The sequence below is a fragment of the Ornithorhynchus anatinus genome, chromosome 8, assembly GCF_004115215.2.
Source record: "Ornithorhynchus anatinus isolate Pmale09 chromosome 8, mOrnAna1.pri.v4, whole genome shotgun sequence".
In the NCBI taxonomy this organism is placed as follows: Eukaryota; Metazoa; Chordata; class Mammalia; order Monotremata; family Ornithorhynchidae; genus Ornithorhynchus; species Ornithorhynchus anatinus.
In genome coordinates, this window is record NC_041735.1 from 27,931,972 (window position 1) to 27,954,907 (window position 22,936).

The window sequence follows — 22,936 nt, forward strand, 5'->3', positions numbered from 1 at the left end:
AACACAAGCTGATCTCCCTGCTTCTGGCCCACCGTGACACCCACTAGACCTCTCTGACCCCCTCCGCTCGCTGGTTGGTGAATAAATGCAGCATTGTGGGCGAGGAGGTGATGGCGGGACTGAGGGGAGAGTGCGTTTGGCTCCTCATTTTGCATTCCTGCAATTTGACAAATTGTCATTTGCAAGGGCAGAAGACTTCTGGGCCTAGAGAGAAGTTGAAGAAGAGAGGGAAGGACACTGAGGCTGTTTCCTTGCTTCCCAGGCCTCAGCGGCAGAGAGGACGGCTCGCCTCTCCCACGGCCTTCAGTCCCTGGGACAGAACAGCACCACTACTGTTCTCCTGTCCACTTACCCAGCCAATCAATCAAACAGAGGCATTTTATTGAGTGCTTACTCTGCATAGCATTGTACTAACTAAGCTCTTGGGAGAGCACATTCCCTGCCCACCAGGTGCTTACAGCCTAGAGCGGGAGGCAGATATTAAAATAAACACGGATATGTACACAAGCCCTGTGAGGCTGAGGGTATGGTGAATATCAAGGGTTTAAAAGGCACAGACCCAAGTGCACAGGTGATACAGAAGCAGGAGAGAGTAGGGAAAATGAGGGCTTAGTTGGGGAAGGCCTCTTGGAGGAGATATGATTTTAGTAGGGTTTTGAAAATGGGGTGAATACCCTATGAGAGGGAGCCCTTCTTCCTTCTCAGGGTGGTAACGGATCAACTACCAGATTTCCTACAGATCTCCAGCAGATAGCCCAACAAATTGTTTCAGCTCCCTTATGTGTCTGTCGCCACTCCCTGTTTGCCCGCTTTTTATTTTCAACTGTGAGCCCCCTGAAAACCAGAAGCCATGACTAAATCCCACCTGTGTATTTTTTTTGCTGCACTTAATACTGCATGAAATAAGCACCTAAGAAATACTATTACCACTAGTATTTTTACAGGGGAAAAACAGTCTATGCCCAATCCAGGACTGGCTGATCGGCCTTAATCCAGGCATTACTCTTTTTGTTGCTGGGTTTGCTGGATATGGCAGCAACCACAACAGTCAGTCAGTCAGTCAATCGCATTTATTGAGTCCTTACTTTGTGCAGACCACTGTTCTAAGGGCTTGGGAGAGTACAATATAACAGAAATATTCCCTGCTCGCAACAAGCTTACAGTCTAGAGGGGGAGACAGACGTTAATAGAAATAAATAAATTATACATGTGTACATAATTGCTGTGGGGCTGGGAGGGGGGATGTATAAAGGAAGCAAGTCAGGGTGACACAGAAGGGAGAGGGTGAAAAGGAAATGAGGGCTTAGTCAGGGAAGATGTGGCTTCAGTAAGGCTTTGAATGGTGGGAGAGTAACTGTCTATCAGATATGAGGAGGGAGGGTGTTCCAGGACAGAGGCAGGATCGGGGTGAGAGGTCGGTGGTGAGATACATGAGATCAAGGTATAGTGAGAAGATTAACATTAGAGGAGCAGAGAGTGTTTGTTGGGTTGTAGCAGGAGAGTAAGGAGGTGAGGTAGGAGGGGGCAAGGTCCTCACCTCCGCCAAACTAATTCTCTTCCCCTCTTCAAAACCCTACTTAAAACTCACCTCCTCCAAAAGGCCTTCCCAGACTGAGCTCCCCTTCTCCCTCTACTCCCTCTACCACCCCCCCTTCACCTCTCCGCAGCTTAACCCTCTTTTCCCCCCATTTCCCTCTGCTCTTCCCCCTCTCCCTTCCCATCCCCTCAGCACTGTACTCGTCCGCTCAACTGTATATATTTTCTTTACCCTATTTATTTTGTTAATGAATTGTACATCGCCTCGATTCTATTTAGTTGCCATTGTTTTTACGAGATGTTCTTCCCCTTGACTCTATTTATTGCCATTGTTCTTGTCTGTCTCCCCCGATTAGACTGTAAGCCCATCAGACGGCAGGGACTGTCTCTATCTAATGCCGACTTGTTCATTCCAAGCGCTTAGTACAGTGCTCTGCACATAGTAAGCGCTCAATAAATACTAATGAATGAATGAATGAATGAATGGGAGCTTTAAAGGAAATGACTTGGGGGTGACACAAATACTAGAAATCATTAACCACCTGTCATCTCTAACTTTACTTCCTCCCCTTCTTCCCTTAGGAGAGAAAGACCACTCCAGTGTGCCCCTTAGTAAGTTTGTTGTGGGTAGGGAATGGTCTTCCACCTCTGTTGTACTATACTCTTCCAAGTGCTTAGTACAGCTCTCTGCACACAGTAAACACTCCATAAATATCACTGATTGACTGATTGACTGATTAGGCTACCCCTTGAGGTGGAGGGAATTTTTCTCAATCCCATAGCAATCTGGTTTCTTCCCAGAGCTGAGAAATAGCTCCTTCTGCCTGACCTTTTTGGACAAAGCAGTAAGTCAAACAGATTCCAATTTGTGTCTGGATGATCAATGGCCTCACTTCTTTTTCATTGTTATAATAATAAGAAATACGACAGAACCCAAGGTTCTGTCTCACGCAGCGGCACAGAGGATGCTTGGTGAAACCATGTAATTGATGGTTACTCTCTTGGAAGCAGCATGGTCCCGTGGTGAGAGCATGGGCTTGGGAGTCAGAGGTCGTAGAATCTAATCCTGCCTCTGCCACTTGTCTGCTGTGTGACCTTGGACAAGTCACTTAACTTCTCTGTGCCTCAGTTACCTCATCTGTAAAATGGGGATTAAGACTGTGAGACCCATGTGGGACAACCTGATTATCTTGTATCTCCCCCAGCGCTTAAAACAGTGCTCGGCACATAGTAAGCACTTAACAAATACCATCATCATTATTATTATTCTATGGGCCTCGGTTGTCTCAACTGTAAAATGGGGATTAAGACTGTGAGCCCGGTGTAGATAGTACCTTCTATCTACCTCAGTGCTTAGCACAGTGCCTGACACCTAGGAAATCCTTAACAAATACTATTATTATTGTTATTATTATTATTCGTCTTAAGGAAGTACCAGGTTCCTCTTTATCTCTGCCAGACAAGAGATACATTTCTCACCCTTTCTCAATCACCTATCCTAAAAAACCTACCAGTTCAACATGCTACACGATTCCCTTAGCCCCAGTTTAAGTTCTGATCCTACTTAATGCATTATTTTTGTTTTATTTGTTTTTAATGGCATTTGTTTAGCTCCTATTCTGTGCCAGACACTGTACTAAGTGCTGGGGTAGATACAAGCTAATCAGGTTGGACACAGACCCTGTCCCACATGGGGCTCACAGTCTTAATCCCCATTTTACAGATGAAGTAACTGATGCACAGAGAAGTGAAGTAACTTTCCTAAGGTCACACAACAGACAAGTGTTGAAGCTGGGATTAGAACCCAGGTCCTCTGACTCCCAGGCCCGACCTCTTTCCACTAGGCCACAATGATCTGAAAACTGCATTAGGCATAATGTGGCCCTCTTCTTTCTTAAAAAAGAACCTGAAAGTTTTCACCCAGAGAGAGGCTTTGGGGCCACCCCTCCCTCATAGAGTTGTCCAAAGCCACTGTTGAACTCCGTGCGGTAAACGGGAAAACATCTGAGTGGAACCAAACAGAAAGTTGCCTCCATATGATTAAACTGTGTCCTAGAATTGGTTCTAGTTGATCACCATCTTTCTCACTCTTGGGGCTAAACTAACTGCACCTGGATGAAATCTCTGCTAGGTGAAATGAAAAAACATTTTAGAATAATCTTCCTGAGTCATTTCAGGCACTTGAAGTTTCCTTTCCCGTATAATCTACTTTAAGAGTCTTTCAGTTCAGTTATCTGTCTGGTCCGTCATAAGGATCAGTCCTGAAGAAAGGCCTGCTGGTTGGTTCCACTGAGGCTTAAAAGCAGTTGGTCAAAAATAGACCAAACATTCTTCCTCTCCTGAGGGGGAGTTTACAGTAATTGATGGTGTTTCCCCTCAAAAGGGGCAGGCCTACCTTGGGCCTTACACCGAGACCCCCTGCCTGATTAATTAATTCAATACTTGTGGTTTGCACAATGCCCCACACACTCTCTCTTTTCTTTTTCTTCTCTGCAATCTTGCATTTCCTCCTGGCTTCAGGCCAACTCTACCTGGATGTCTCACCAAGACCTCAAATCAGGTTGGACACAGACCCTGTCCCACATGGGGCTTACCTTCTTAATCCCCATTTTGCAGATGAAGTAACTGAGGCACAGAGAAGTGAAGTGACTTTCCTAAGGTCACACAACAAACAAGTGTTGGAGCTGGGATTAGACCCCTGGTCAAAACTGGACTCCTAAGCTTCCCACCCAAACCCCCTCCTCCCTACACTGCTGACAATGCCGCTCTCCTCCTCGTTTCCCAAACCTGTAACCTTGGAATTATCTTCGACTCATCTCTCTCATTCAACTCACATATTCAGTCAGTCACCAGATCCTTGGGTTCTGCCTTCACGACATTTCCAGAATCTGCTCCTTCCTCTCCATACAAAATGCTACCTTGCTGGTCCGAGTATTTGTCATATCCCATCTTGATGACTGCATCAGTCTCCTCCATAACCTCCCCGCCTCCTGCCTCTCCCCTCTCCAATCCATACTTCACTCGGCTGCCCAAATCATTTTTCAAAGAAAGTTGTTCTGCAATTATCTCCGCACTCCTCAAAAATCTCTAAAGGTTGCCCCATCCATCTCCACAACGAGCAGAAACTCAGTATTGACTTACAGGTACTCAATCAGGTCTCTTATGCATTACTTATTCTCGTTCACTCCTACTAAAACTAAAAACTTCTCCCACCCATTTGGCTCCTCAAAACCAACCTATTCATTGTACCTCCATCTCCTTTCTCGTTCTGTCAACACCTTGGGAGAGAGGAGGAAAGAGTAAGGAAACATGGATCCAGGATGAGGTGGAAGCCAAGAAACCACCCCCAGATACTGGAGCCAGGGAAAGTATGCAGGGTGAGAGATGAGGCTGAGAGCAGGCTGGGCCCTGAGCTCAAGATAGGGGTTAGGGAGTCCAATCCACGTAGGAGCAGCCACTAGCATCTGGCTTAAGCTTCTCGGCTCGATTATTCCTGTTGGTTACTGGGAGGGTGGAAAACTATTCTCCAATCAACTGTACCATGAGGTAGATAGATAGGCAGAGAGATAGTGAGATAGAGATAAACAGACCAACAAAGATTGATGGATGGATTGGCAGATAAATAGACAGATAAGGGGGTAGGTAGATAGACTCATAAGGAGGGGCGAGAGAGAAACAATTTTACCAAATCCTGTGATGGAGAGTCCATGACAAACTACTTCTTGGGGCAATAAATATCCCTGTTTATTTTCTTTGCCTTGTTTTTGTTCCTAGCACTTAATTATCTCTTCACATCCTGATCTATTTCCCTGTGGAATTTCAAGTTCTGAGAGAGGTCTGCTGCCTCTGCATATGAAGTAGGTGTTGCACGTTCATTTAGAGGCTGATTCATTACAGTGACTCAAGAGAACAGAAGGTAGACGGTAGAAACCAGCAACAGCTGTGGACTCTGTTGACAGTGCCCGCCTTGCAAAATTTGGAGGCTAATTTGGATTATCCCTTCCAGGTCTGCAATGGCTTCCAGAAGCTCTTGGAGCTGAAATCCTGAAAAGCAGTATTGCCTAATGGATAGAGCACAGGCCTGGAAATCAGAAGGATCTGGGTTCTAATCCTGACTCTGCCACTTGTCTGCTGTGTGACCTTGGGCACATCACTCAACTTCTCTGTCCCTGTTACCTCATCTGTAAAATGGGGATTGAAAGTGTGAGACCCAAGTGGGACATGGACTGTGTCCAACCTGATTAACCCTTATCAACCCCAGCACCTCCTACAGTGCCTGGCACATAGAAAGCATTTAATAAATACCATAAAAAAATCCTAGGATCTGGACAATGCAGGGCTCTAGCCTTGCTTTTGCCCTACTCACAGTTAAGCCAATTTGTCAGGGTGTCAATCAAGGGCAGCCTTATTCTGGAAAGTCTGACTCTCAGGAGGGCAAAAGGCCTAGAAAGGGAGCTCTCCCCCTCCTGCCAAGAAGCATTACTTCTTTCCCAGGAAATGAATCGACCACAGGCCCTGGAATTCCCCACACTGGACAAAGCCAATGAGAGAAAATGCCCTCAAGCTTTCTGACTTGATTCCTTTTTTTTTCCAAAGAGGAGAGCTGGGCAACGTGTCCTGCTAGTCTTCCTGCTCCACTTGGGACTAGTATGATATGATGTCCTACTCTTGTCTTATTTGGCTATTCATTATTAGTTAAGTGCTTTTAGAACAATTCGTGGCACATAGTAAGTGCTTAACAATACCATAATTGTTAATTCTGGCCATATCGATGATCATAGCTGCTCCTTCAGGCCCTAGGACAGACATTTTAGATGGGGATAGACAGATAAGGACCTCTTTTGAAAAATGATCAGCCGAAGGGTTTTAAAGGCAACAGAAGAGTTTAGTGGATGTCAGTGCACTGGTGCTGGACTGGGGCTCAGTGAAACCGATGTTACTGAGAAATGGTTCTCATTAGAACAGTGATTTTTTCATTTAATGATATTTGTTGGGCACCTACTATGTGCCAGGCACTGTACTAAGCTCCGGGGTAGATACAAGCTAATCAGGCTGGACACAGTCCATGGTCTACATGGGGCTTACAGTATTAATCTTCATTTTGCAGATGAGGAAACTGGAGTACAGAGAAGTAGGGTGACTTATCTAAGGTCACACAACAGGGCAGCGGCCAAGCAGGGCATAGAGCCAGTCCCATGTTCCCTACCACTAGGGTCTAAGTGTTGCCTAGGGGGTAGAGCATGGACTTGGGAATCACAGAACCTGGGCTCTGTGACCTTGGGCAAATCACTTTACTTCTCTGTGCCTCCATTTCCTTATCTGCAAAATGGGGATTCAATACCTGTTCTCCTTCCTACTTAGACTGTGAGTCTCATGTGGCATCTGATTATCTTGTATCTACCCCAGTGTCTACTAAAGTGCTGGGTACTTAACAAAGTACTTAAGTATCACAATTATTATTATAATCATTATTACTAGTACTATTATCATAAAGGTCTATAAGCTCCACGACAAGTGTCCAGGATCTCTGCTAGAGAAATAAGTGCAATTATTTTAGCAGAATCTCGCGCCATGAATATGAATCAACAGCAGGGCTTTGTTCCTAGGAGAACGCAGAGGGACGGTGGAACTCACAATGTCAAAATGTCTCTGTTCTGCCCATGTTCACTTGGCGGGGAAGAGGCAGCAGGAAAGGGAAGGAGGAGCAGGGAAATTGGTAACAGGACGGGGTGGATAAGGAGCCTTAAAAAGGACAAAACTAATAGGTTCTATGCTGCTGCTAGTAGCGTGAGACTCTTTGAATTGCCCTTTTAAGTTTCTCTTCAGAGTTCTTTGCTGAACTGGTCCCGGGTCTACACTTTCTAGCATCCTGACAGGTCGTTTTCCCTCTCAGGGTCGCACCTGGAGAGCTTCCACTACTCTACCAGTCTCAGCTATGGGAGGAAGAGTCAAGCTGAGGCCTACTTATTCCATTCCTAGCTTGGGCAGTGGCTAGCTAGTGGAAGGCAATCTACTCCAAGTCAAAACTCACCCAAGCCGGGCAGGAGTGGCATTGGAGAGAGTCAAGGGCGGAGACTCGAGTTTATTGCGCGGAAGGAGGCGATGGTAAACCTCTTTGGAAAACTCTGCGGATCCACTCCCAGAACGATTGCAGAAGGAGAGCGGCGCGTTCTAGGAGAGATGCGTCTGTGGTGTTGCTACGGGTCGGAAACGACTCAACGGCATAAGACGAGACAACGGGTCTTTAAACAGATCTTTCTGCCCCCTTAGATCTCTTGTTCCCTGTGAGCAGAAGATGTGAGTTTTGTTTTTGTTGTACTTTCTCAAGTCTTAATATAGTGCTCAGTAGGTCCTCAATAAATCAGTAAATACCATTACAAGCACTCAAAGGTGGCGGACTTTGAGGAAAGCCAAACTAATTCTCTTATCCTCTTCAAAGCCCTACTGAGAGCTCATCTCCTCCAAGAGGCCTTCCCAGACTGAGCTTCCCCTTTTCCCTCTGTTCCTTCTCTGTCCCCCCTTCACCTCCCCTCAGCTAACCCCCCTTTTCCCCCTTTCCCTCTGCTCCTCCCCTTCTCCCCCTCCCCTCAGCATTGTGCTCATTTGTACTTATTTTTATTACCTATTTATTTTGTTAATGAGGTGTACATCCCCTTGATTCTATTTATCGTGATTAAGTTGTCTTGTTTTTGTCCGTCTGTCTCCCCCAATTAGACTGAAGCCCGTCAATGGGCAGGGGTTGTCTCTATCTGTTGCTGAATTGTACATTCCAAGCGCTTAGTACAGTGCTCTGCACATAGTAAGCGCTCAATAAATACTATTGAATGAAAGGAGAGATGAGGTGTGGGCCAACAAGGCATGATTCCTGCAGAGTTGGAAATGACTTGCAAAGGATCTTCTGAGCACACCTTGCTCCATTCAGGGGAGTGACCCATGAAGTCCTAGAGAACCAGAAAGAAAGCAAAAGGTCGGTCTTTGCTCTAACCTTTGAGTCATGAATGGTGTTTATTGAGCTCTTACTACATGCAGAGTACTGTACTGAGAGTTTGGTAGAGTAATAAGAAGAATAATAATAATGTTAGCATTTGTTAAGCGCTTACTATGTGCAGAGCACCGTTCTAAGCGCTGGGGTAGATACAGGGTAATCAGGTTGTCCCACGTGAGGTTCACAGTCTTAATCCCCATTTTACAGATGAGGGAACTGAGGCACAGAGAAGTTAAGCGACTTGCCCACAGTCACAGAGCTGACAGGTGACAGAGCCAGAATTTGAACCCATGACCTCTGAATCCCAAGCCCGTGCTCTTTCCACTGAGCCATGCTGCTTAGGGCAGACACATTCTCTGATGGTATTGATTCCTGTCTACTTGTTTTGTTTTGTTGTCTGTCTCCCCCTTCTAGACTGTGAGCCCGTTGTTGGGTAGGGATTGTCTCTGTTGCCGAATTATACTTTCCAAGCACTAAGTACAGTGCTGTGCACACAGTAAGCACTCAATAAATACTACTAAATGAATGAATGAATGCCCACAATGATCTTATAGTCTAGAGGTGAGCTTAAACTCTAGGGTCATGATGGTGATGATAATAATATAACCATAATAATTATGGCATTTATTTAGCACTTACTATGTGATAAGCACTCTCAAAATCACTGGGGTAGATACAAGGTAATCAGATTGGACACAGTCCCTGTCCCAGATGGGGCGTACGGTCTTAATCCCCATTTTACGGATGAGATAACTGAGACACAGAGATGTGAAAGTGACTTGCCCAAAGTCACACAGTAGACATGTGGGGGAACCGGGGTTGGAGCCCACGTCATCTGACTCCCAGACCCATGTTCTTTCCACTAGACCACACTGCTTCCCTGCTCCCAAGAGAGAAGCAAAAATGAGACAAGGCTTAGATATCTGCATGAATAAATTAGTCTTCAATGGAGAGGACACTTAGGAAATTATTATTTTTATTATTATAATTTAAGTACTTATGTAGTAGACACTGTACTAAGCGCTGGAGTGGATATAAGCAAATTGGGTTGGATTCAATCCCACAGGGGGCTCACAGTCTTAATTCCCATTTTACAGATGAGATAACCGAGGCAAAGAGAAGTTAAGTGACTTGTCCAAAGTCCCACAGCAGACAAGTGGTGGAGGCATGATTAGAACCCAGGTCTTTCTGACTCCAAGGCCTGTGCTCTATCCACTAGCCCATGCTGTTTCTCTTTTGCTGGCATGGAGCCTCTCTCCACAAACTCAACTAATTTGTCTCCAGTGTGTATAGAATCCTTAAAGAGATGACTCTATTTATTGCCATTGTTCTCGTCTGTCCGTCTTCCCCGATTAGACTGTAAGCCCGTCAAACGGCAGGGACTGTCTCTATCTGTTGCCGACTTGTTCATTCTAAGTGCTTAGTACAGTACTCTGCACATAGTAAGCGCTCAATAAATACTATTGAATGAATGACAGGGGCCAAACAGAAATGAACACCAGAAGTCACAGAGGCCCTGCCTGCCGAAGGAAGAACTGAGGAGCAGCATAGCCTAGTGGACCTGTGCCTGGAAGTCGAAGGACCTGAGTTCTAATCCCACCTCTGCCACTTGCATACTATGTGACCTGGGGCAAGTCACAACTTCTCTGTGCCTTAGTTTCCTCCGCTTTAAAATGGAGATTCAATACTTAGACTGTGAGCCCCCATGTGGTATGGGGATTGTCAGACCTGATTACTTTGTATCTACCCCAACACTTAGTGTTTGACACACCCTAAACGCTTAACAAACACCACTCAAAAACAACTGAGAACGCCAAGGAGCTGAGTTACCAGGTGTGAATGTGAAGTGTGCACTGGAAACACAAGCAGCAGGTGTATAAAGGTGGGAGGTTGAGCCAGCCTGTCGTTCTTATTCTTGATTCTCTTACTCTTTCTCTCAGAATGTTCTCTGGCTCTGCTGCATCTTGTTTCACGCCTACCATTGGTGGTCCATCCGAGGGGCCGCAGTCTGGATGGTAAGCCTGTTTCTCAAATCCGGAGGCCCAACATCTGGCAGATAATCTCTACCGTAACCCGACTGTGGCTGACTACCTACCGAGCCTGTTGGGGATTACTGCCGTGTGCGGGGAGTCCTTCAGTCATCTTAAAGAAGAAGCGTAAGTCTGTTGTGGCAACTACCGAGGTTCTCCACTGGCCACCATTACCACCAAGATCCAAGCCACTGTCTTAATGACTAGACTGCTGTAGAATGAAATTAATCTGGTGTCACCGTCAAAGTGTCATAAATCAATCTATTGATCAATGGCAATTATTAATGGTACTTGTTAAGCGCTTACTAGGTACCAAGCACTGTTCTAAGTACTGGAGCACTGTTCTAATTATTTGAATCACTGAACACCTACTGCGTGTAGAGCACTGTTCTAAACACTTGGGAGAAAACAACACAACAGAGTTGATGGATACTTTCCCTGCCCACCAGGAGCTTACAGTCTTGGGGGAGGGGGGACAGACAATAAAATAAATTAAGGATATATTTGTAAGTGCTGTAGGGCTGAGGGTGGAGTGAATATCAAGTGCTTAAAGAGTACAAAGCCAAGTGCAAGGAGAAAGCAGGAGGGAAGATGAGAAGAGTATGTAAATCAATGTGTACAGACATGCTTCATGTGTGTGAGTGCATTCAGGTGGTATAAGAGTTTTGAAGTGGTAGTTCATAATCTTGGGGAGAATATTAATCAGGGACAGCTTCCTGGAGGAGGTGGGATTTCAGAAGGGTTTTGAAGATGGGGACCTCTGTGGCCTGGCAGGTTTTGAAGAAGGAGGAAATCCAGGCTGGGGGAAGTGGTCAGAAGTGGGAGAGTCAAGGGTATATAAGATACTTACAGAAGGGTAAGAATGATTGTGAATTCACAAGTGCCCAGTTGGTGCAGAAATGCTGATGCTGATGATGCTGATGTAGAAGTTGTAGGGAATATAAATTGGGAAGACGAGAAGTGAGTCAGGGAAAGCATCCTGGAGGATATGTGATTCTAGTAGGGTTCTGAAGACGGGGAGAGCTGGGTTTTGACAAATTTGAAGAGGTACAGAGTTCCAGGCAGAAGAGAATCATGTGGAAGAGGTCAGAGATGGAAGAGACAGGGCCCAGGTTCTATCCACCAGGCCTCGCTCCTTCTCCATCCCGGATCCACCTGTTTACTTGTTCTGACGTGAACATAGATCTATAATTCCACTATTTATATTGATGCTACTGATGCCTGTTCATTTTTTTTTAATGTCTGTCTTCCCCTTTCTAGACTGTGAGCCTGTTGTGGGCAGAGATTGTCTCTATTTGTTTCCAAGCACTTAGTGCTCTGCACACAGTAAGCGCTCAATAAATACGATTGAATGAATGAAGAAGAAAGTAGATAAGGAGGACATAGAGAGCTGTTCGAGTGGCTTAAGGTCAATGGTCAGGAGGGTCTGTGCAATGAGGAAAGGAACTGGGTAACCCCTGGAGCTTTCTGAAGAATGAGAATAATAATAATAATGTTGGTATTTAAGTGCTTACTATGTGCAGAGCATTGTTCTAAGCACTGGGGTAGATACAGGGGAATCAGGATGTCCCACGTGAGGCTCACGGTTAATCCTCATTTTACAGATGAGGTAACTGAGGCACAGAGAAGTGAAGTGACTTGCCCACAGTCACACAGCTGACAAGTGGCAGAGCTGGGATTCGAACTCATGACCTCTGACTCCCAAGCCCGTGCTCTTTCCACTGAGCCACGTGGCATAGTGACATTTTAGAAAAATGAACTGGACACCAAAGAGAAATCTGATCTGAAGAGGGAGGATATTGGAGGCAGTGAGGGAACTCAAAGGAAATGACAAGTGCCTAGGCCTGGGTGGAAGGAGTAGATCCTGGAAATACTGTGGAGGAAAAACTGACAGGATTTAGTAAAGGACTGAATATGAGAGTCATTTAGGAAGCACTCTGATCTTTAACCTTTAACACTTGGTATTCACTCCACCTAAAGTCCCAGAGTACTTATGTACATAACCATTATTTATTTATTCATATTAATGCCTGTCTCCAGTTCGCTGTGGGCAGGGAACATGTCTAGCAACTTCGTTGTATCTCACTTTCTCAAGCACTTAGCACAGTGTTCTGCACACAATAATAATTATTATGGCATTTATTAAGTGCTTAGTATGCTCCAAACACTGTTCTAAGCACTGGGATAGATAGAGGATAATCAGGTTGGACACAGTCCCTGTCCCACATGGGGCTCACTGCTTTAATCCCCATTTTACAGATGAGATAACTGAGGCACAGAGAAGTTAAGTGTCTTACCCAAGGCCACAGAGCAGACAGGTGGTAGAGGCAGGATTAGAACCCATTACCTTCTAACTTCCGGGCCTGTGCTCTATCCACTACACCATGCTGCTTCTAGATAAGCGATAGATAAAAACCATTCATGACGATGATGATGAGTCAAGGATGATACCAAAGATGTGGGCTCCAGAGACAGGGAGGATGATGGATTTGTTGGGAAAGTTAATTGAAGGAGAGGATTTAGATGGGAGTTTTAGACATACGGTGCTTGATGTGCTGGCAAGACACTCATAGTTAGGTGCCCTGGAGGCAGGAAGACAAGTGAGATTGCAGAAGAAGTGAAGAGTTAGAATTAGGGAGGTAGATTTGGAAGTCATTGGTAAAATGGTGGTAGTTAAAGCCATGGGAGTGGACAGGCTCCATAGGCAGTAGACGTAAAGGAGAAGAGAAGAGGCCTAAAATGTCACACAGCAGACAAGTGGCAGAGCCAGGATTACAGCCCAGGTCCTTCTGACTCCCAGGCCTGTGCTCTATCCACTAGGCCATGGTACTTCTCACTTTCTTCCCTCTTCCCCCACCTTCTCCGGCCCCCACATCCCTGGCATCTCCATCCCAGACTCCAGAATACCACAAGGGGACCACTAAGACACGTCGCCTGAGGGTAGGAACAAAGTCTCCTACTTCCCTTGCATTCTCCCAAGCATGAATACGGTAGTAGGCTCTATGAACTGACTGGCACCTTCAGACTGGAGAGACTGTGGGAATGCACAAGCAGCTGAACGATTCCTCTGGGAACCCGTCACCTTCCCATCACAAATCCCAGCAGCCCTTACTCCCCTTTTGCCCCAGGGAGGCAGAGACAAACAGCCTCCGCTTGTCGCCTCCTCAAAATCTCGGGAAAAAGTCAATAGCAGCCGCTGCTGTAGCGTTTTCTGTGGCTGCGGTTGTGATTTTTGGACTCCAAGCCACGAGCCTAAACTCTTCGTCGGAAGTGATCACGTCAACCAACTTCGATTACGTTACAATTTCCCAAGCGCTTAGGACAATCTTCTGCACACAGTAAGCACTCAATAAATACGTTTGATTGAAATTCTGCTCCTCTAGCCCCAGTATCCTTCTAATTTTTTGTTCTTTATGAATCCATCCATGCCTTTAGGTTATCTTAGTGTTTTGTTTCAACTCTCCTTGTTTGTCACCAGTCCATTCTCCCTCTTTAGATTTTAGACTGTGAGCTCCCTGAGTGCCAGAAGCTGTGAATGATTATCACCTTGTTTTCTTTCCCAGACCTTAATAGAAAGCTTGGAACACCAAGATTAAGCCCAGTGCTTAATCACTACTACTATTACTAGTAATATTTTCTGAGGAAGGGCCCTTGGAGGTCAAGTAGTGTGAAAGAGAGCAGAACAAAGACACAATCCTTGCCTGTGTTAATAATAATAATAATGATGTTGGGATTTGTTAAGCGCTTACTACGTGCACAGCACTGTTCTAAGAACTGGGGTAGATACAGGGGAATGAGGTTGTCCCACATGAGGCTCACAGTCTTCATCCCCATTTTACAGATGAGGGAACTGAGACACAGAGAAGTGAAGTGACTTGCCCACAGTCACACAGCTGAGAAGGGGCAGAGTGGGTATTCAAACCCATGACCTCTGACTCCCAAGCCCGGGGTCTTTCCACTGAGCCACGCTGCTTCTCTAGCAGTGTGTTAGAGAAGCAGCGTAGCCTTGTGGAAAGAGCAAAGGCCTGGGAGTCAGAGGACCGGGGTTACAATCCCAGCTCTGCCACTTGCTTGCTGTATGACCTTGGGTAAATCATTTAACTTCTCTGAGCTTCAGTTCCCCCATCTGCAAAATGAGGGTTTCAAGTCCTATTCATCCTCCTACTTAGACTGCAAGCCCCATGTGGGACATGATTATCTTGTATCTACCCAGTGCTTAGTACAGTTTGTGACACATAATAAGCGCTTAACAAATGCCAAAGTTATTATTATCATTCTGGCTTCATACTCTATTTCCTCACCCATCAGGAAAAAGCTTGTTTAGTTTTGTAACTGGGCTTTACTTTCACCTCATATTTTGCTATTCCCTAAGGAACTCTGGTTCTCTATGTGTCAGAAACAAACCTAGTTCATAGAATTGGACTATTTCCCCCATCTTGGAAGAGAGAGAGGCCAAAATGTATTTGAATATAAAAAATGAACCTGCGAGCAGGAATTCTGATGAGTTCCTCTTTGAATACTGACTTCAGCAGCTATTTGTCTCCTTCAGTACTGTACAGCCCAGTTTTCAGTACTATTTGTTCCGCGGCTCCTACTGTCGTGACATGCCTTCTATGTCCGGGTGTTTTATTTTCAACCTCCAGCTTCCACCTACCCTGGCTCCTGCTGCCCATGTTTCTTGAGATTTGGAAGGGGAATGAAACAGTTCTGGGGCAAGGGAGGAAGTTAGTCAATTGGATTTATTGAGTGCTTACTACGCTTGGAAAAGTGTAGTCATAAGGTCCTGGGTTTCCCTCTGCTCCTCCCCCTCTCCCTTCCCCTCCGTCAGCACTGTGCTCGTTCGCTCAATTGTATATATTTTCATTACCTTATTTATTTTGTTAATGAGATGTACATCACCTTGATTCTATTTATTGCTATTGTTTTTGTCTGTCTCCCCCGATTAGACTGTAAGCCCATCAATGGGCAGGGACTGTCTCTATCTGTTGCCAATTTGTACATTCCAAGTGCTTAGTACAGTGCTCTGCACATAGTAAGCGCTCAATAAATACTATTGAATGAATGAATGAATAATCCCAGCTCTTCCACTTGTCTGCTGCGCAACTTTAGGCGAGTCATGTTGCTTCTCTGGGCCTGCAAAATGGGGATTGAGACTGTGAGCCCCACGTGGGAGAGGGACTGTGTCCAACCCGATTTGCTTGTATCCATCCCAGCGCTTAGTACAGTGCCTGGCACATAGTCAGTGCTTAGCAAAAACCATAATTAATGGAGAAGCAGTATGGCATAGTGGATAGAGCCCCGGTTTGGGAGGTAGAAGATCATGGGCTCTAATCCCAACTCCGCCAAATGTCTGCTGTGTGACCTTGGGCAAGTCGCTTCACTTCTCTGTGCCTCAGTTAGCACATCTATAAAATGGGGATTGAGACTGTCAGCCCCAAGCAGGACAGGGACTGTGTCCAACCCAATTTGCTTGTATACACTCCAGTGTTTAGTACAGTGCTTGGCACATAGTAAGCACTTAAATACTGCAATTATTATTACTGTTATTATTGGGAGAGTACAATATAACAATGTAACAGACACATTCTCTGCCTACAGTGAGCTTACAGTTTAGAAGGGGAGAAGTAAGGGGGTCTTCTCAGTGAAACATTCTAGATTCTGTGCATTTCCACAAAAGGTTCTGTATGACATCACTCCATTATGTTGCATAACCTGCATAATACGTGTTAGTAATGTGCATCTGTTACTTGTAGTTTGGCAAAGGAGTGTCCAGTAACCCAAAGGGCTGTCCAGGGCCGCCTTAATTCTGGCACATTCACAGCATCAAATACTGTTTTAAGTAGTAATCCAATCCATCAACCACAAAATTTTGGAAAGAAGGTCTGGCAGGGCACAGCTCTGTGATGCCTAATTGCTTCAGTTTATCACAGATGAGCTTTCAGGGTGGCAGATCAGTGAGAAACAACGTGGGCGAGTGGTAAGAGCATAGGCTTGGGAATCAGAGGACCTGGGTTTGTTTGTTCGTTTTATGGTACTTGTTAAGCGCTTACTACACTACAAACACCATTCTAAGCGCTAGGGTAGGTACAAGTTAATTAGGTCGGACACACTCCCTGTCCTGCAGGGGTCTCATAGTAGGAGGGAGAACAGGTATTGAATCCCCATTTTACAGATGAAGAAACCGAGGCACAGAGAAGTTAAGTGAGTTGCCCAAGGTGTCAGAGCAAGCAATTGGCAGAACAACTGTCTGAGCCGGGATTAGAGCCCAGGTCCTCTGACTCCCATACCCGTGCACTCTCCACTAGGCCACAATACCTCTCTAATCCTCGTTCTACTCTTGGCTCCACCAATTGTTTACAGTGTGACCTTGGGCAAGTCACAACTTCCCTTTGCCTCAGTTTTCTCATCTGTAAAATGGGGATCAAGACTGTGAGTCCTGTGTGGGACAGGGACCATGTCCAACCTGATTATCTTTTATCTACCCCAATGCTTAGTAGAGAGACTGGCACATAGGAAGTGCTCAACAAGTACCATTAAAAAAAAAAAAATCAGTGTCCATATTTTTTTTTTCTGTGACAAACCAAAGCCATGTTTCCTTCATGCCGTTGACCTGAGCTAGGCTCTGGGTTTGGACACAGCGATAGGGAAAGCTGTGTTTTTCCTCAGGAAGGAAACCCTGCCCCTTTCTGTGGGTCTGTTTCAGCGAGGGTGAGTTTCTGAAAAATTCATCATATTCAGGGACATGGAAAGTTTGGATTAGCTGGAGAGGAAAAGGAAAGAAATGGAGTCTATAATTATTCTACATTTTCGAGCCACAATGGATGACCGTACCTTTTACCAGTTGAGGATAAACATTTGTTGAGCACATTAGTCAAGGAATCATCAGTCCCTAGAGCTGGAGGGGAACTCAAAAGGTCACTTGGTTCAATCATCAACTTCCAGGTAAGTGAACAATAATAATAATAATGATATTGGTATTTGTTAAGCACTTACTATGTGCAGAGCACTGTTCTAAATGCTGGGGTAGATACAGGGTAATCAGGTTGTCCCACGTGAGGCTCACAGTTAATCCCCATTTTACAGATGAGGTAACTGAGTCACAGAGAAGGTAAGTGACTTGCCCACAGTCACACAGCTGACAAGTGGCAGAGCCGGGAGTCGCACCCATGACCTCTGACTGCGAAGCCCAGGCTCTTTCCACTGAGCCACACTGCATAACTAACCTAGCTACGACAGCTGAGGAGTCTAGCCTTATTTAAGCGAAGGAGAAGGTGTGCGAATGTCTCATTTTCAACTTTAATTTCTACTGCTGCTAAATTATCAAAAGAGGTGGTTTTATTCGTCATCTGTTTCAGAAAATAATACAGGTCTCTAACCAATGTACTCTGCAATTATCATCTTGGGCTTCCTGAGGAAAAGGTACTGACTTGAGGGATGACTGAGAAGGGAGAGAGCATTGCTGCTAGGTGCCCGGAGTAGCCAACACCCTGGGAAGTAGTGAGGCTTATAGACCTACAAGTCAGAGGGTGGGGGTTCTAATCCCAGCTCTAACACTTGACTGCTGTGTGACCTTGGGCAAATCACTTCACTTCTCAGTGCTTCAGTTCCCTCATTTGTGAAATGGGGATATAATACCAGTTCTCCCTCCTAATTAGACTGTGAGTCCCATGTAGGACCTGATTATCTTGTATCTACCCTGGGGTTTATTACAGTGATTGGCACATAGTAAGCACTTAACAAATACAGTTATTATTATCATAGGTGATTTAGATGTAAAAAGATACATAAGGTAAAAGGCCCAGGTCACCTCAGTCCTTGGCTGTTTTTCACCTCTATGTCACCCCTTGGCCCTGGGTCAGCGGGGGGACGAACTCTGAGTTGGATCACCCCTTCCTGGATCTCCCCTCTCTGCTGCTTCCTAACTCAACTGACCTTCCTGCTGAGGGCTCCCACGGTGAAAATATCCAGGAAAGATGGGCCAAGCCAGATGGAGCTCCCCAGTGATGGATTTTCATCAGCGGTCCCTCCCTGCTTCCTCCATGCCCGGCTTATCTCCCTCCTACCTCACCTCGCTATTCTCTCACTATAACCCAGCCCACACATTTCGCTCCTCATGCCAACCTACTCGCTGTACCTCGATCACACTGATCTCGCTGCCGAACTCTCACCCACATCCTGCCTCTAGCCTGAACGCCCTTCCTCCTCAAATCCGACAGAAAACTACTCTCTCCCCCTTCAAGGCTTTATTGAAGGCATATCTCCTCCAAGAGGCCTTCTCTAAGCCCTCCTTTCCTCTTCCCCACCTCTTCTATGTCTTCCTGACTTGTTTCTTTTATTCATCCCCCCTCCCAGCCCCACAGCTTGTTATTGTTCTCTTACGCTGTCAAATCGTGTCCGACCCATAGCGACACCATGGACACATCTCTCCCAGGACAGCGTGGCTCAGTGGAAAGAGCACGGGCTTTGGAGTCAGAGGTCATGAGTTCAAATCCCAGCTCTGCCACTTGTCAGCTGTGTGACTGTAGGCAAGTCACTTAACTTCTCTGTGCCTCAGTTACCTCATCTGTAAAATGGGGATTAAGACTGTGAGCCCCACGTGGGACAACCTGATTCCCCTGTGTCTACCCCAGCGCTTAGAACAGTGCTCTACACATAGTAAGCGCTTAACAAATACCAACATTATTATTATTACCCCACCTCCATCTGCAGTCGTTCTGGTAGTGAATCCGTAGAGTTTTCTTGGTAAAAATATAGAAGCGGTTTACAGTTGCCTCCTTCCACGCAGTAAACCTGAGTTCCTGCTCTCGACTCTCTCCCATGCCACTGCTGCCTAGCACAAGTGAGTTTTGACTTGTAGCAGATTGCCTTCCACTCGCTAGTCACTGCCTAAGCTAGCAATGGAATGGCTATGCTTCTGCCTGACTCCCACTCCCATAGACGAGACTGATAGAGTACTAGAAACTCCCCATTCATTCAATTGTATTTATTTATTGAGCACTCACTGTGTGCAGAGCACAGGTGCGACCCTGAGAGGTGAGCCCCACAGCACTTACGTACACATGGGTAATTATTTATATTAATGTCTGTCTCCCCTTCTAGACTGCAAGCTTATTGTGTGGAGGAAATGTGTTTGTTTACTGTTATACTCTCCTAAGCATTTAGTACAGTGCTCTGCACACAGTAAGCACTCAATAAATGAGTAGTAGAACCTTTGGGTTGGGGACACCTATTCCCCCAGCCAAGGATGGTTCTAGTCCCCGCAATTGTGAGGGAAGGCTCAGGTGCCTCTCTCTCCTTCTGGACATCCTCCATCCTACTGAGCTGCTCTTTCCTCCTGAAATCAGAGCTCGGGAGATTCACCAGAGCCCCAACCTGATGAATGGATTAGATGGGGTACACCTCCAGAGCTTCTTGACCAACTGGTCAATACAGTGGCTCAGTGGAAAGAGCACGGGCTTTGGAGTCAGGGCTCATGAGTTCGAATCCCAGCTCTGCCACTTGTCAGCTGTGTGACTGTGGGCAAGTCACTTAACTTCTCTGTGCCTCAGTTCCCTCATCTGTAAAATGGGGGTTAAGACTGTGAGCCCCACGTGGGACAGCCTGATTCCCCTATGTCTACCCCAGCGCTTAGAACAGTGCTCGGCACATAGTAAGCGCTTAACAAATAACAACATTATTATTACAGTCTGTTTCCTTTAGTTTTTGTGCCTTTCATTCTCCCATTTATCCACCTATTCCACCTCCACTGAGTGTCTGCAGGAAACCTACTCCAGAATGCAGCAGTACAGTCTGGGTATATCCATCAGTGATATTTACTGAGTGCTTACAGTGTGCACAGCACTGTTGTGGTATTTGTGAGGTGCTTACTATATGCCAGGCTGGGGTAGATACAAGATAATTAGGTTGGACACAGTCCCTGTCCGACATGGGGCTCACGGTCTTAATCCCCATTTTACAGTGCTTGATACAAAATAGGAGCTCAATAAAAAATGCTAACTGATGGATCGCTTTGGTGACAACATGGACTCAGGTTTGACACCAAATTGTCTATAAAATGATGATGTCCCATGTGATCATGAAACCTGGATCCGACATCCATCAACCAATGGTATTTATTGAGTTCTTACTGTGTGTAGAGCTTAGGCAGAACTAATCACTATGGAGAGTATAATAGTGTTGGTAGGCTCGATCCCATAGAATACACACCTGGCATGTTCATCAGTGTCACCTTTGAGGTACACTCAACATGAAATCCTGGCAGAATCACCAACAGTGAGTTTCCAGAATGCTGTTAGAACATCTACAGTGAAGAACTGCTCGTCTCTGAGCAGAACATGGGAAAGAAATGGATTGCAGCAGGATTTTAACACCCAAGAAGCTGCTCTGACTCCTCTCAGGGTCGCACCTGGAGAGTTTCCAGTCCTCTACCAGTCTCAACTAGGGGAGGAAGAGTCAAGCTGAGGTATACCCATTCCATTCCCAGTTTGGCCAGTGGCTAGTGAGTGGAAGGCAATCTGCTACAGGTCAAAACTCATCCATGTTGGGCCACAGCGGCATGGGAGAGAGTCAAGGGCAGAGACTCAGGTTTACTGCACGGAAGGAGGCAATGGAAAACCACTTCCATATTTTGACCAAGAAAACTCTCTGGATCCACTACCAGAATGACTGCAGATGGAGGTGGGGCATTCTGGGAGAGATGTGTCTGCGGCATCCTATGGGCGGTATAAGAAAAGACAAGCTGCTGTAAAGAGGTAGGAAATGGAGGGCAGAATCAGTTGATCAATCAATCAATGGTATGTATTGGTTTGTAACTATGTGCAAAGCACTGTACTTAGCACTTAGGAAAGTGCAATACAATAGTGTTGGTAGGTTTGATCTCTGGTCCCAATCTAGTCGGGGAGACAGACATTAAAATAAATTATAAATGGGGAAATGGCATAGTATAAAGACATGTTTATAAGTGCTGTGGGGTTGGGGTGTCAACAAGGGGTAGGCAGTGAAGTGCATAGGAGTCACAGAAAGTAGGGCAAATAGGCGAAGATAGAGTTTAGTCTTGGAAGGTCTTTTGGAAGAGATGTGATTTTAGGAAGGCTTTGAAGGTTGGGGGAGTTCCCAACCCTGGATACGAAGGGAGTGAGAGTTCCAGGCAAAGACAAGTAATCGGCGGTGAGAGAGACAAGATCGTGCCACAGTGACTAGACTGGTGTCAGCAGAGCGAAGCTTGTGGGTTCAGTTTTAGTAGAAGGTCCATGAGGTAAGGTAGGATGGGGAGAGCTCGTCGGCAGCCTTAAAGCCGTTGGTAAGGAGTTTCTGTTTGATGTGGAGAAGGTCGGGCAACACCTGGAGACTTTTGAGGACAGCGAGATGTAAGCGGAGCATTTTTTTAAGAAAAATGATCGGGGCAGGAGGGTGAAATATGGACTGAGAGGGGAGAAACAGTAGGAAGGGAGATGGAAGAGGAGGCTGATGCAGAAGCAAAGTTTTGAGACTACAACAAGGCATGCTCTCAACAAGAAGTAGCATGAGCTAGTAGACAGAACATAGGCGTGGGAGTCAGAGAACCTGGGGGTCTAAGCCCAACTCTGCCCCTAGTCTGCTGTGGGACCTCGGGCAAGTCACTCACTTCTCTGGGCCTCAATTTCCTCATCTGAAAAATGGGGTTTAAATCCTACTCCCCACTATTTAGACTGTAAGTCCCATGCGGGACCGGGACCGTGTCCAACCTCATGTTCTCATATCTACTCCAGCACTCAGTGGCGGTTGACAACAGATACCTTTGTTATTAATATGATATGGGGGTGAACTCTTGGGGAAAAACAGCAGTAGAATGGTCAGCCTGGTGTCTAGCAATCTGGAGAAGAGCTGTTCCTCTTGAAGAGAGGCTTCGGAAAGGTCACTATGTGAGTTGTAGATAATTAAATCAACAACAGGTGCTCCAAGAGGCAAATGCATTCAGCCCAACAAGGACGCTTTGCACACAGTGTGGAATGGAGTGTCAGGCTTACATCAATCTCTCCAGCCACACCTCCCATGGGGAGAGTGACATCATCCTCAAAAGTAAGGGGCAGAAAAACAAACACAGGCACGTACACTCACATGAGGGAACTTGACCTTGGCAAGCCTCTGGCCCACCCACTTGCAACCAAAGGAAAAGAAAATCTGCCTCATGACACCAGTAGAGGGATGAGAAGCGGCATGGCCTAGTGGCAGGAGCCCGGGCTTGGGAGTCAGGGGATGTGGGTTCTAATTCCCGCTCTGCCGTATGTCTGCTGTGTGACCTTGGGAAAGTCACTTAACTTCTCTGGGCCTGTTACCTCATCTGTAAGATGGGGATTAAGAACGTGAGCCCCATGTGGGACCACCTGACTACCTTGTATCTATTCCA

The 22,936-nt window shown here is 46.0% G+C and overlaps 1 non-coding gene across 1 annotated transcript; it reads left to right on the forward strand.

The window, feature by feature from the left end:
- The first annotated feature begins 20,938 nt into the window (after positions 1-20,938).
- LOC114813992 lies at positions 20,939-21,076 on the forward strand. Its single transcript, XR_003761736.1, has one exon. It is a non-coding gene; the product is annotated as a small nucleolar RNA SNORA7 (small nucleolar RNA).
- Positions 21,077-22,936: the final 1,860 nt, after the last annotated feature.